This window comes from Drosophila arizonae, chromosome 4 (genome assembly GCF_054131065.1).
Source record: "Drosophila arizonae isolate 15081-1271.41 chromosome 4, UAZ_ARI_1.0, whole genome shotgun sequence".
Lineage (NCBI taxonomy): Eukaryota > Metazoa > Arthropoda > Insecta > Diptera > Drosophilidae > Drosophila > Drosophila arizonae.
The window spans coordinates 10,537,413-10,552,041 of record NC_142924.1 but is presented as its reverse complement, the minus strand read 5'-3'; the positions used below and the strand labels follow the sequence as shown (position 1 = coordinate 10,552,041).

Sequence of the window (14,629 nt, the reverse complement as noted above, 5' to 3'; positions counted from 1 at the left end):
CTGCTTTGACAGTGCTTTTCGTCAAGCTCTGGCTAAAGCCCAGAACTTCAATGGAATTCCCCCTCGCCTATAGGGGGCGCCATTCGTTGCCGTCGTCGCCGCAATCTGAGGCGAGGCGACGCCAAACAACATTTCAATTGTTGTATAATGATGTACACAGTGCGGGCAACGCTATAGAAGGGATAATAAAAAATTGTTATTGTTGTTGCGAAGAGAAACAACAACAGCAGCAACAACAACTACAATCAGGCAATAGCTTAGACTACACATGTTGGAAACATATACGTACAATGCCAGGACACTCGTAAATAAATCGTGTCAGTGGGTAACAAAAATTCATTCATTTCATATTTTGCTTTATTTTATCCCGGCTTTGCTTCGTCTCTCCCTACCATCCTCTCTCTCTCGCCACACGCTCTTCACCAAAAATGTTAGCAAGCCACATTTACTGTTATTTTTCTGAGCGTACAAAATATTTTGGCTCGGCCATAGCGAAAAAATATGTAATAAGAATGTGGAAGATGCTATCAGCGAAGAGTCACAGCTGAAATACCCTATAAATTGCTCATATGAGATTATGCACTAAAACAACTCTTGGAGACAGTTTATCAATAAATGTGTAGTACTTATAATTTATATTATTATTGACTTTAAATTTTAATATTTATATAATTTACTATATGTTCAAGAGTAGTAAATTACATTTCTGTCTATTTCGCACTGGCATTTACATCTCTTATAAAGTCTGGCGGGAAGACTCTTATACGCTGAAGACTTCTAAGCTCTAACCAGTGTTGCCGAATCAGCTATTTTGTAGCTAGATCTGGCTACTTCTTGAGTCCGATTGCTACACAAATTTTCAAACAGCTATTAGCTACAAATCTGGCTATTTTCAAATATATATATATAATAGGTAAGCTTTCTAAAATGTTATGCAAATTTCATTTCTTATCAGTTTTTATACCCTGAACCCATTGAAAATGGGAATGGTTTTGTGAAAAAGTATGTAACGGGCAGAAGGAATCATCGCAGCTGAAATTTGGCATGCATCATATTTTTTCGATAACTCATCCGATAACTTTTTTTTATCTAGAATTATTTTTTTTTTTTTTCTATGAGTATAGCGTTCCACCCAACTACCTTAAAAAGGCAAATTATAAAAGCGACAATGGTGAAAATGACGAGTTGGTGGTCATAGATGAGATATAATAATTAAATTAATAAAGTTGACTTTTTATGAAAAAAAAAACGGCACTGTTTTCTTTTTTGCTACTTTTTCAGCTATTTTAGAAGAAAGTTGGCTACTTTTAGCTACTTTCAGCCTTCGATTTTGCTACTTTTGCTGAAAAAGTTTCGGCAACACTGGCTCTAACTTGCGTTGCAAGGGTATCAATACCTGGTTCCGCACACGTACCGCTATCTTTCCGCCTCTCGTACTCTCTGTCGCTCATTCTCGACTGCTCGTTGTGCGTGTGTGTGTGTGTGAGTTAGTTTTGTATTTTTATATCTGCGCGGCGAAAACATAAAAGTCAGAGCTAAAGGGCATAGACAGCGAACAGCCGTTGCTAGAGACGCCGCAGCGCACAGTGTGGCAACGGGTATAACAAGAGTGCAACCTCAATTAGCATGGCGCAAAAAGCAATACGCAAATTAGGCAGCCAGGCGACTTCGCATTCAGCATGACAGCGTCAGCCTAAGTGGAGGCAATGTGTGTAGCCATTCATTTTTTTCGCTTCGTCATTGGGGCGTTGTTTATTTTTAGCAATTAATGCACCAGTGTGCGTTCATATATTTTTGGTGGTCGTTCGCTCGTTCGTTCGCTGGGCGCTGTGAGTATTTTTTGATAAATGGTCTACTCTTTTATCATCTTGCTGCTGGAGCTTTCGCGGTAGCGGCTGCTGCTGCTGCTCCTGCTCTTGCTGCCTTTTGCGCTGCTCATTCGCCTCGCCAGTGGAAAGATAAAATACGTTTTTCATTTGCCCAGCCTGGTTACAGTTTTGCTGCAGTTGCTCCGTTATTTCACTCCTGCCTCGCTCTTTTTTCTTCTGTTTGTTGAGCTGCTGATTTTTTAGCCAGCCAATGTTTTGTTTTGTTTATTTCGTTCCCTTCACTTTTGTTTCTTTTTGTTTTGCCTGGCATTTTTTTATTTTATTTATTTTTAGGTAGCTTGTTTTGTTTTATGCAGCGAAGCGCTAAAAAATATTATTTTCGGTATTTTGTGATTGCCTCCGTTCGGTGTTCCTGCAGTCGTTGCTGTTGTTGTTGCTGTTGCTGTTGGAAGTGGCCGTTGCAGACAAAATCTACGTAGTAGAAATCTGTTGCTCTGTCTGTCTCTCTTACTCTCTCTTTCACTGACTCATGCCTTCACGCTCACTTCGTTGCGCCTGTACGTTTCCAGCTTGTTTTACTATTTAGTTAATCAGCTAATTTAAAGTTGGAGCAGCAGGTCATGACTCACGTGTGTGTGAGTGTGAGAGTTCTTGTGTGTCTCTCTGTGTGTGTGTGTGTGGTTTGTTAGGCTCTCAAATGGAATAACAGAGTTAGAGTTCATATTGCAAATTGGATGCTTTTGTCTTGCAGTTTCAAAAGGGGCGGCGTGGAATGGGTGGATAGGAATGAGCGCAATGAGCGGAATGGTGGAATGGTGGAATGGTCAATACGTGTTTAGGAGTTGTTTTAACATGGTTGCTTTATTTTTTGACTCATTGAATAAGCTCGGCTTGTTTTAGTGCATTTTGTTTAAAAGCTGGAAAAAGTTCGAATTTCTTTTAATTAAATTGATTTCTATAGAGTGTTGCCTGCAAATCGAATGGAAGCTCAGCATTTGCATTCCAGAGTGGAATATTGTATTTAGTTTGCACGTTTCGCCTTTCCATAAAGAGAATAAAAACTAAATATTATTTATTTTGTATATTTATTTCATAGACACAATTTTCATAAATAAGCATTAGAAATACGCCAAGTTTTGTTTCATATTATAGTATGTGAAGGCAAAGCCAGACAAAATTGCCCAGGCACGTGCCTGGAACACACACGCACACACACACAGAGACAGATAGCTATTGGAAGCGCAGACGAAACAAAAGCCGCAAAATAATGTGCCATGAAATGGGAATCGTTGTTGCCAAGCGTTTAAAACAGGCAACAGAAAATACTCAGGCAGCGCCTGTGCTCCGTTGAGTTGACTTGCAACTTGGCCATGTTTCACTGCACCGCTGCCTGCCGCTGGATGGCGCCACCTTCCTTCACGCACATTGGCGCATTTTCTGCAGCGTAACTTTGGAGACGCCTTCCGTTCCGCCTGCCCGGCTGTCACTCTCACTTTGGACTTGACTTTCCTAGAATTTTTCAATTACACTACTTCAACTGGGCGGGCGACAGCAAAAAAAGAGAGACGCCGAATGGAACTGCTCAAAGTGGTGTAGACGCAGAGATACCCTTTAGCAGCAATGAGTGGTAAATGGAGAAGCTAAGAGATAAATGACTAAGTGAGTCTCATCGGGCTACTATATGTATATGCTGAAATAGGATTAGATGCTTCGCAACTTGCAACATGTGCGTGGCACGTGAGGCTTTGTCTGCTGCATGCCTCGACTGCCAGCCTGAAGGCATTCGCCGGCCGCTACCCAGTCACAGTTCCCAGTCACAGCTAGAGGTCGCAGTCACAGCGTCACGCAGCATGCGTTGCATGTTTCTCCTCTGCCAGGAATTTGGTTTCGCATTCGTTTGGATAATGGCAGGCAGACAGTCGTCAGGCGCTTGTGCTGCAACCAATTTTCCGAATACTCTGTGTCTATGCAGCACAAATTCTCTGCTGCGCAGGCTATAAAGTCAGGTGTGCGGCACACTGCAAACTGGCTGGCTGGCTGCTTGGCTGCTTGGCTGGGTGGTGCGTCTGGTTGCCAGTCAGGCAGGTGGCAACGTCGCGTGCTGTTGTCCTGGCGATTTTCATGTTACAAAGTCGCCACATCGTCTGTCCTCCGTCCTCTGTGCTCTGTCGTCTGTCGCCAGTTCAGTGTAAAGAGTTTTGCTCGTTTTCTGTTGTACCTGTTTCTTTTTTTTTCATACGCCTGGTTGGCCAGTGGCAGGAGCCATGCAGCATGCGTTGGGAGCGTTTAGAAATGGTTACAAAATGCGTAATTAGCGTTATGCAACAGCATTTTGCCCCTCAATGGGCCGTTCGCTATGCCAGTTAATGAATGTCCTTGTGGCGGGACCAGTGCCAGGACTATGCTGACAGTTATGTGACGATTCATGGGAAGAAGGAAAGAGAAAGAGAGACTGCAAGGGCGAGAATGAGAATGGTAGTGTGAAATTGAGTGAAAGAGAAGATTGAAGAATAGTGAAGAAAAGGGGAGCAAGCGAAAGAAAGAGTGAGATAGACAGAATGAGTAATAGAGATGCATAGAGAGAGAGAGAGAGAAAGAATGAGATAGAAATGGATGAAGACTGTGAGTGAAAGAGAATGAAGGAAGAGAGGTAAGCAGAGTGAACGAGGGATTAAGAGAGAGAGAGAGAGAGAGAGAGAGAGAGAGAGAGAGAGGGGGAGAGAGAGAGAGACAGAGAGAGAGAAGGACAGGAATAGAGAGAAATGTCGCTACTAGCCACAGCTTTATATATAAAGCCTTTGAATTTGTAAGCTTTGTTGTTTCGCATTCAAACTAAATTGCCTTTTGTCTCATTTAATCGCAATTCTTCTCAAAGGCTTCCATGTCTTTGCCCTAGCATGAAGAGTCCAATAAATACGCTGTGAAAACGGCCTGAGCAGGAATACCTTTTCCCACATTTACGTATTTGCTTTCAATCTGAGCATTTTTGCTGCTGCTCTAGTCGAAGTACAATATTTTCATTATTTCCACTTCTGCTTGCAGCTCAAGGGTTCTCTAATTGTTTGCCAAATCAGAAAGTTCACAAAAGCCTATCAAAGAGCCAGCTCAAATATCGCTTTGCCCCGAAAACACGAATCGTTCAAAACAACAAAAAGAAAGAAAAGAAAATTTTGTCAGTTTTACGCACTTTGTTTTTCTTTTCATTTCAATGCTGTCTCTCTCCCTCTCTCTCTCTCTCTCTCTCTCTCTCTCTCTCTCTCTCTCTCTCTCTCTCTCTCTCTCTGTGTGTCTCTCCATGTTTCACTCTATCTGCCTATCTCTGTCTGTCTATCTGTCTCAACTATCTGGCTTTAATTCATTTCTGTTTCAGGAAACCCAATGAACGTCAAAGTGGGGTCCTTTGCAATTTCCGTTGCCTTATCGAAAACGAATAAACAATAAAAGCGGCCAACTATGCGAAGAAAACACTTGCGGAGCAATCGAATTTGAGATGGGCATAGTTCGTGAGCCGATAGATAGGCAGATTTTTTGTGATGATGCCTGTGCCTGTGATGAAAGTTTCCAATAGATTTTTTTATGTGGATGGTGTAAGAGTTATGGATTTTATATGCCTAAACAAGAGAGTCGAGGTGAGTCTAACAGAGGATGAGTTTGTTGTATTAGAAATGCGAGAGAAAGAGATAAACATAGAGCGAAATGAAGTAAGTTTTAAGATATATAAATTATTAGGCGAGGAAAAAAGAAAGAGGAAGGAAAACAATAATATCATAAGTATTTCCAAATTATTATATTAGATGCATATGTATTTGAAATAGTTTCAGAATCCCTTAAGCTGTTACCATTGACAACTGGAACATGCAATTTTCACATAGTTGCCATGTCAACTCCCTAACGCCTCACACGCCCATCTCTAGCGATGGCCTCTCACACATGCAAAGCGAGTTGACAGTTGGACTTTGTCTTTGTGGAGACGAGAAAGCGTTTGCAGTAGTCCCAAATTTTATTTGTATTTTTTATTGCTTTTACTTTCAACTTACGTGCGACTAAAAGTGCGAACTTGTAGAAAGGGTTAGCGAGAGCAGCGAAGGGGTCAGACAGACAGGAGGCGGGAGCGGAAGATGGAGCCAGGAGTTGGTCAGGGTGGTTGGGTGTGGCCTCTGTCAGGCAGTTGTTGGGGATCGGGCAGCACACATACATACATATATGTATTTGGATGTGTGTATATGTATGTCTGTTCTTTACCTCCACCCCTCTAACCCTGTCGCTCTCTCTGTTTATGGGGAAGCTGGCGCCGGACTTTAGTCTGGCGAGTCCGGGTAATAAAACTGAAGAAAAAAATACGGAATACGAAATATCTACGGACAACAACAGCTTCAGAATGCAATAAATGTTTGAAGTTAACTTGAATGTTGCAGAGAACGCTTTCCATAACAGTTAAAAATGTGACGCAATGATGAGCAAGAAGAAGAAGAAGCAGCAGTAGAAGCTGTAGAAGATGATGATGATGCTGTGGACGTGCTACACGCTTAATTTGCTGATTGACATGCATAAATTTCCGGAAAAGCCGACGACACGATGGCGACTATTGATGTTCATTATGATGCTCATCACGATGACGATGATGACGGTGTTGCCGCTGCTGGAGTCGAGTTTTAATCAGCGGACTTTCGATTTCACATTGCGGCTAGCCCAGCGACCATTTGAACGGATATCCGCTTCGTTTGATTTCCGGCATGTGATTGAGTGCACAGCGATTGCGATGCTGCTGATGATGCTGCTGCCACCTCTGCCGAGTGGGCAGGGCACGGTGGAATGCGGCTGCTGCACGTGGCCTGCACATCTCATCAGTTAGGCATTCGTTAGCCTGTGCGCTGCATTCATAAAGCGATTAGTGCGGAGCGTGTGTCGATTAATTCGTTGGCTCCTTTTCGATAAATGCGCGCATCCATGAAAAAATGGTATCGAGTTACATTTAGTTTAGCCGTGGGGCGTGGGCAATTGACATTCCGGGTGTCAACACGATTAGGCCAGCGGATCAGAGCCGACACTTGATTATGCACATGCACATGGGGTGGCTGTTCAATGCATGGAAACTTTGATTTGAAACCAGAAACAGATTTCGAGTGGGTTGATGTGAAAGGCAATACTTTTGAACCACTTAAATATTTGACCATTTTAAATAGATAATTTGAATTTGGCAGAGCACAAGTTTTAGAAAATTATGCAATATTTATTGTATAATGTGAAAAGCTCTAGTAATTATATTATATTTAGTATACTTTTAAGTATATAATAATTGCTTAGTTAGAGAGCATTTATTGACGGTTAAACAGAGAGAATGGCTAGTATATAGTATAATAAATTATTTAATTGAATATAAATAAGTTTCATTGGATACCTCACAAAAAAAAAAAAAAAAAATAAATAAATAAATAAATCAATAAAAACAAATATATATGAATTTTTATTAAATATGTGGACCTCAGCTCTTTTGTTATAGAATTGGCCAATTAATAATTTCTTGTAAATAAATTCAATTTCTTCACAGCATTTTAGCCCAGCTTATTGAATTTCTAACATAAGATTGCTTGGCTAGACATAGCTGAAGAGTCTTATATGTTCCGAGTTTGTTCAACTCTCGTAATTCTCTCAGTTTGCTTCAGAGCCTCTTCACATGTTTAATTGAAATTTCAATTGTTTCTAAATGAAAACTTCATGGGTTTTCTTTGAACTTGTAGATAGTTTCCTAGTTCTCACAACTGCCACAGTTTCCTTCACAGCCTTTTTAGTGCCCACTTTATGCCGACTATAAAAAGGCATAACAGTTGAGGGTTGGGTTGGGTTGGGTTTGGGTTGCGGCTGAGCTGAGTTCACTTCCGTTGGATTTTGGCGCGCTCTACTCTCAATGACCGACGACCGACGCTCGACGCTCGACGATTTCTTGTCGACTTAAGGGCCTATCAACAGCTTGGGACGCAGTTAAAGCTTCACATTTTTAATTGCCCTGGCAACGGATAAGTCAGCTTAGACTATCGCCAACTTTTAGCCACCTCGTAAAAAAAGAGAAGAAGAAACGTGGCAACGCCAGGCGTCTCTTTGGCTTCCGTTATGGCAGCCATGGCCATCATTGGCAAACTGGCATTTGCTATATGCTTTGCCATCATCCAGCTCATCATCAGCAACAGCAGCAGGAGGGAGTGTGGTAGCGGGAGCTGTGGCATCATGTTAGATTCTTTTTCATTACCCATACCCTGTAATTGGTAGTGATAGTGAGGCCTGTACCACTTGCCGCACTTCATTTGAGTCTTTGAACTGCAAATAGAGAACGTGTTGGCATCGCAATTGGGTTTTGCCACAGCTGAAGGATTGCAGCTGGCAGCTGGGTTGATTGGGTGTCTGGCTGGGTGTTTGATTGGGAGTCTGGTTGGGCGCCCGGTTGGGTCCCGTGTCTGCATTTCACTTTTCACATTTCCATCACATCAACCTTTGCCGACTTTGCTTTCGTTTTTGCTGTATTTGCATATCAAATTAAAAGCGCCCGAGTAATTTTAGCGTTCGCTCCCACATGGCGGGCCACAGGGCGATATAGATATATGGGGGCTTGGGTTTGGGGTTAGCGTAGCGGAAACGGAAGTTTGCATACAGCCAATGCTGCTCCATTCGTCCCATGCCACGCCACGCCACGCCCACAACATGACGCGTTTTTCCGGCACATTGTTTGATGAGCCACCCGCAGCTGTGAAATAAATAAAATACACGTTAGGATGGTGGCATTTAAAAGCTATAATTAAAAAGCGACCAAACAGTCAGACACAACAGAGAGACAAACATAGAGACAGAGAGACAGACAGTTCTATAGAGCCCATATATAGATATAAAGCTAGACGAGCTCGGCTTTGCTTGCTGTTAAATATTCAAATGGCGCGTCGACATACAAAATGGCGCATAGACGTGTAAAAACAGTTAGTCCTTACCTACACGGGTGTGAGCGAGACAAGGCTAGGCAGTGCGACTGGTTGAGTGAGTCTGCGAAGTGTGTGTGTGAGTGAGTGCGACTCCGCTGTGTTGAGTGTGTTGAATTCTATTTGTTGGAGTCGCTGTCGCAGTCGCTGCTCTTAGATCTCTGCATTTTAAAGCACTCGTGATTGCACAGCCGATTGATAGTTGCGATTATAATATCACGATAGTTCACGAATGCACAAATATGTGTGAGCTGTATGTGTATGTGTATGTGTGTATAGATGAATGCTAAGCAAATGTTCATTTGGGAGAGGCAACCATTAAGATATGGAATAGTATACGATTTATTATAAGAGTATTATAAGAGTTCACGAATGCACAAGTATGTGTGAGCTGTATGTTTATACGTGCATGTATGTATTTGTGTAAATAAATGCTAAACAAATGATAAAAAATTGAGAGTTTCATTTTGGAGACGCCTCCATTAGGTTATAAGCTAGTATAAGATTTATTATAAGAGCATTATTAGAGTTATCAGTATTAGTATTAGACTTCCACTAGTATGTTTAGGTCATGTTTTAATAAGAATAAATTAAATTTTATAGCAAGAATACATATTGTACCTTTTTATTTCAAATACATATATGTATATATATATTTTTTTTATACATTATATATGTGTATATATACAATATGTATTAAAAACTATTAAAGATCATTCCACTTCTTTGTATATCTAGCTACTACTGCAACTATTTAACTATCGATTCCGATTGCCATCTCTATTCGCATGCGAATCGAAATCTCAGTTTGCTTGCCGCCTGGCTGGGCTGGGTTGGGCTGGTCTGTTCTGTTCGCTTTATTATTCAAGATTATCCTGCGGGCATTGAAGTGGCATACGATGTGCGTAGTCCCCATTACCCAGGGCGCAGCATCGATGACATGTTTGTGTCGCCAGCATGTCTGGTGGCTGGCGCTGCTCCGGCTCAGGCAGGCCCGCAGATGCCAAAGATGCCTTTCATGTTGAAGAGGCTAAGAGCGAGAAAGCCTGCGCCTTTGAGGTTTTCGTTACATAATTTGATTAGTTGCCTCAGCTTGCGGGACCCATCAACATAAATATTTGACAACTACGCGAGATTTATTTACTGATTATAGACACAATGATTTATGAACTGCCTCACTGGCTGACTCGCTCACTGACTGACTGAGTGAATGTCTAACTGACTCGCAGCGAAGCGTGTGATTAGCTCTGACATGTTATGTCAATTTTCCAAATCATTTTTCTTGCTCTCTCTCTCACTCTCTCGCCCATTTTTTCCTCTCTCTCTCTCTGGCTGTCTCCATACATATATATCAAATGAAATCCTTTAAAAACTTGCCAGAACAGCGTTCTTTCATTAGCCAAACAATGGCCACGTTGCATTCCCTCTCCCTCTCTATCCTTCTCCCGCGCTATGTCTCTGTCTCTGTCTCGCTCTCTGATGGAATTAGTTTTATTTTTGATGGGGCTCCATTTTGGCCAGGACTCGTGCAAACCATTTAAAACGCAGATTGTCATCCATTAAGAGATTAGAAATTTTCAAGGGTGTTTTTTTGTTGTTGTTGTTTTTTTTTTGTCTACTTTGTTTGGGTGGTCTTTGTCTCTATCGCGCTTCGCATAGCATGAGTATTGCAAACACACACACACACACACACGCGTCCGCCGGACAATCGCTGGTCGTAAAAAAGCGAGAAAAAAAAAACGGAAAGCTGGAGAAGCCCTCGAGCAACAGCAGCTAGATTCACATAAAAATCACTTCAAATGTCATATTAGGAAGCTTCGGGGATGGCCAGGACAATTGCCATCGAATTCGTATCGCAAAATTGAAATCTGTGTGCGCTCCTCCAGTTCGTGTCCTTCAAGTCAGCCAGGGACGGCAAACGTATAAGTTTGCCGGGTCGGCATGGATTTGGGGCCACTCACCCACCCATATAATACATATGCTTGACGTAATCCTTTTTGCCTGGCGATGTGCAGCACTTTGTCCTCAGCTTGTTCACAGCAAATTTTCGGACAAATTCTGTCTGTTTTGACTTTGTCGTCGTTGATTCTGCTTCTGCCTCTTTGTTGTTGCTGTTGCTGTTGCTGCCCCAAATCATTTTCAATTGCTTGACCAGAGGAAATGGGTGCTCATATTTTAAGTAGTGGCAAGCAGCTAGGAAGCTTCTTGCTTACTGTTACGCTTCAACAAAGCTGCACGGAAGAGTTAACTTCAGCAGAAGCAGGGGCAAGAGCAGGGGGAGGAGCAGGAGTGGGTCTGCAGAGACATGTCTATGCCAATGTTGCAACAAAGAGCTTATTGTTTGCGCCGAGTGTGGGATATGAATTGTAAGTGAAATGCTCGGCTACTTGAAATGTAATTGCATTAGCAAAGTGGCTGCTAAGCTATAATTGTCTCTTAGTCAATGTCAAACTGCATTTTGCATTGCATTAAATTTGAATTTGAATATGCATCACTTACGATAACGATATTCCAATGAATTCCAAATGACTTGCACTCTTATAAAGCGAATAGACACTTGAATTCATTTCCCTCCATTCCTTCACTCACTGTTTCTTTCTAAGAGTGAGCAACAGCATGCTTAAAATATCAGTAATGGCAACTCTTATAAAATCTATAAAAGAAGCTCGAAAGTATGACAGTTATTGTCATTTGCTCTTTTAGTATGATTGTGTGCATATAAGAGCAGTATACGAATGCCACTCAGAGTATCTAGCGATACTCTTCTAAAATCTCATAATACTAGTATACCAATGCCAGCAACTCTTATAAAAATCTAAACACAACTTATATTTTTCAGCAACAGACAGCGATCATACGCAGAGCTATTCGCATTCGTTCTCTGCTTGCTATGGCACTCTGTTCATTTACAGCTGTCAGACAGGGAAATCTCTTATAAACAGTTCAACTTGTATTTTCCACAGCAAATATATGACACTACAATTATTTCGTTTCACTCCGCCTTCTCTACTCGCTGTGGAGCTGTTTTGATTTAATAGTGCGCTCAGTTATCTCTTTAATAGGTTGTCAATAACCAGTCGTTGAGTGCTGGTCGCCAGGCGCTCAAATTTCTGGGCAGCCATAGCAAACGCGCTCACCGTTGTCAGTGCCCTCCTGCACGTCTGCCGTTGCCTCGCGTCGTATACTTTTAGTTTTCATCATGAATTTTCGCAAAGTTTGACGCGAGCTTCGCTAAAATTGCAGCAGCCGAAGCAGCAAAGTTCTTATCTGCCGTTGCCGTTGCCGTCGCAGTCGCAGTCGCAGTCGCAGTCGTTGTCTTACTTATCTTGGCATAAAATTTGTTTCCACCAGGCAGGCGAGTAACTTCGCTTGAGTTGGGTGCGTCATACCCTGTACGTAGCGAAAGTGTGCAATAGAGAGTATTATGGTAAATGGAATTGTATGTATGTGTGTATGTATAATAAGAAGCATTAGCTTCATTCTAATCTAGATTGCCATACTCAACACTCAAGCTGATATAAGAGTGTGCGTATAAGAGTATGCGTAAGTGTGGCACACAAAGCTCCTAAGTAACGATTACAGGTTATCATCCAGTCGACTTCTACTCAACGTTCGTGTTGCTGCTGTATTTGTTGTTGTTGTTGGTTTTTGTTGTTTCTCCTCTGTTTTCTTGTCAACTTACTCTTGTTAACGGCTCTTTGGCTGACGCTCTCCACTTTGTTTTCTTAGGTGGCGGCAGCCAGTACCATTTTAATATGTCCCTAGCCTCGCGAAATTGCTCAGGACATGTTTGTTTTTAAACAGATTACATTATTTTATGAACGCATTCAGTTGCTTTTGCTGCTGCTGCTGCTGCTGCTGCTGCTGCTGCTGCCGTTGATAATATGCAAAAACTTTGGCAAACAATAACACGCACCCAGAAAAGCGCCAAATGCTACTAAAAATTTGCACACACCCACACGCACACCCACACACTCACACATGCTCAAAAAAGCTCTCAGCTTGAACAAACATTGCCTGGGAATATTGCCATAAGTTTCATCGACAAATTAATGATGAGCAACCATAAACATGCATTACATAACAAAACAAAACGCGAGCATTTTAACGGTGCTTTTGGTGCGCTTTGTTTTGCGCCAGTTTCTATTTGTCGTCGTTTGCCGTTCTCTTTGCTTCTTGTGCTTAGTGTAAAGTTCACATCACACGCTTTGACTTGCACTTGAGCGGGGTAAAAAAAATTAAGCTCTTGCCAGGCGACAAGTGTGTCGGAAATGGTTTACTCAAGTGTTGCACAAGTGTTGTTTATTTAAAGTGTTGACTCGACAATTAAGTTAATTGGAAATTGTTATTTCAATACAAAGCTAGTAAGAGACAAATGTGAAAATGCTAATAATAATACAAAATAATATTAATATGAATAGTATCATAATAATTAATTAAATATATGTAGAGTATTTCAATCAAAAGTTTTTAACTTGAACTATATATATTTGCTATGATAGGCACAAAATGTTAGTCTTGTATAAAGATTTGATTTTGCTCTGCAGCTTAGTCCTTAGTTGAACCAATATTTCAGTATAATTTCCTTATCGACAAACCATATTTCTCATATTCATATTTCAGCAAAATATCTGCATGTCTTGTTCATGTTTTATCACCAGCAAACATATCACAGTGCATAGCTTGTGTCATATGAAAGACTCGCATTCCGTTCTTCCCTGCCCACACACACACGCACAGACACACTGTGACACATAATTTTACAATGAATGCGAGTGTGTGTCGGCTTGTCGCCTGGGCGGCTAGTTCACACTCGCATTCCACCTGCTTGGTGCCCACTTAGCTCTGTGCTCGTCATCTAATCCCATACCGACGCACTCCAAACGCTTTACACGTGCTCTACGCCATTCAAGTGGCTGCAACCGGCAACAGCTCCTTGGCATAATCGCTCAACAACAGAGCACAGAGCGAGAGTGAGCCAGAGTGAGAGAGAGAGCGAGAGAGAGAGAGAGAGAGAGAGAGTGAGAGGCAGGTGAGGCAGCAGCTAAGACATTTTATCTGTGCCTTTGCGTTGGCAGCGCGTTCCGTTGCGGATGCGGAAGCTTGTTGATGCTTTTACCATTTGTTAAGTGCTGCTTGTTGCTCCAGCTGTCGATGCTGAGGTCAACGCTGCAGGTGCTGCTTTTCCACCTGCCTGCCTTACGCCATCTCTGCCTGTTGCTGTTGCTATTGGTTATGTACTCAGACATGCGGCAACGAATACAAAGACGCATATATCAAGGGACGCTCTCTACTTTGCTCTCGCTCTCTCTCCCTCAGTCATCTCTCTGTCTATGTCTCTCTCTGTGTGTGTGTGTCTTGGAATTTGCACTTGGATTTTTCGGCTTACTACGTGCTATGGCGTTTGCTTTTAGTTGCGCTCTGCGCTATGCACTAATCCTAAGTAACTGTTGTTAGTAGCATTCAGAGTAAAAAAGTAGCTAAAGCCAGTGCAAAGTTTGCCACGCAGCTCTAACTTCATGTGTGCTGCAATTCAGTCAAAGTCACAAATGTGATAGCAGAGCAGAGGCAAGGTAAAACAAATAAAAAACATTGCATACGTCCAGGCGTCAGTTGTCTGACAGCTTGCCAAGACCCAAAAAACTACGTTGTCAAGGGTATAACAGACTGTCTAATGCGCGTTTATTTTAAGAAGTAAGCCTTGATATTAATTCTATATTTAATATCAAATCCAAGCTTTATTTTACTGTAGAGAATGGGTTCTATTTTAATTTATATCACACTTGAGATGGAATATTACAATTTATGATATTCAACTTACAGGTCCTTTGGTATAAA

General features: G+C 41.8%; 1 long non-coding RNA gene across 1 annotated transcript; it reads left to right on the top strand.

Moving 5' to 3' along the window:
- Positions 1-2,924: 2,924 nt before the first annotated feature.
- Positions 2,925-5,516, top strand: LOC149269101 (uncharacterized). Its single transcript, XR_016269800.1, has 3 exons — positions 2,925-3,488; positions 4,083-4,479; positions 5,200-5,516. It is a non-coding gene; the product is annotated as an uncharacterized LOC149269101 (long non-coding RNA).
- The last annotated feature ends 9,113 nt before the right edge of the window (positions 5,517-14,629 follow it).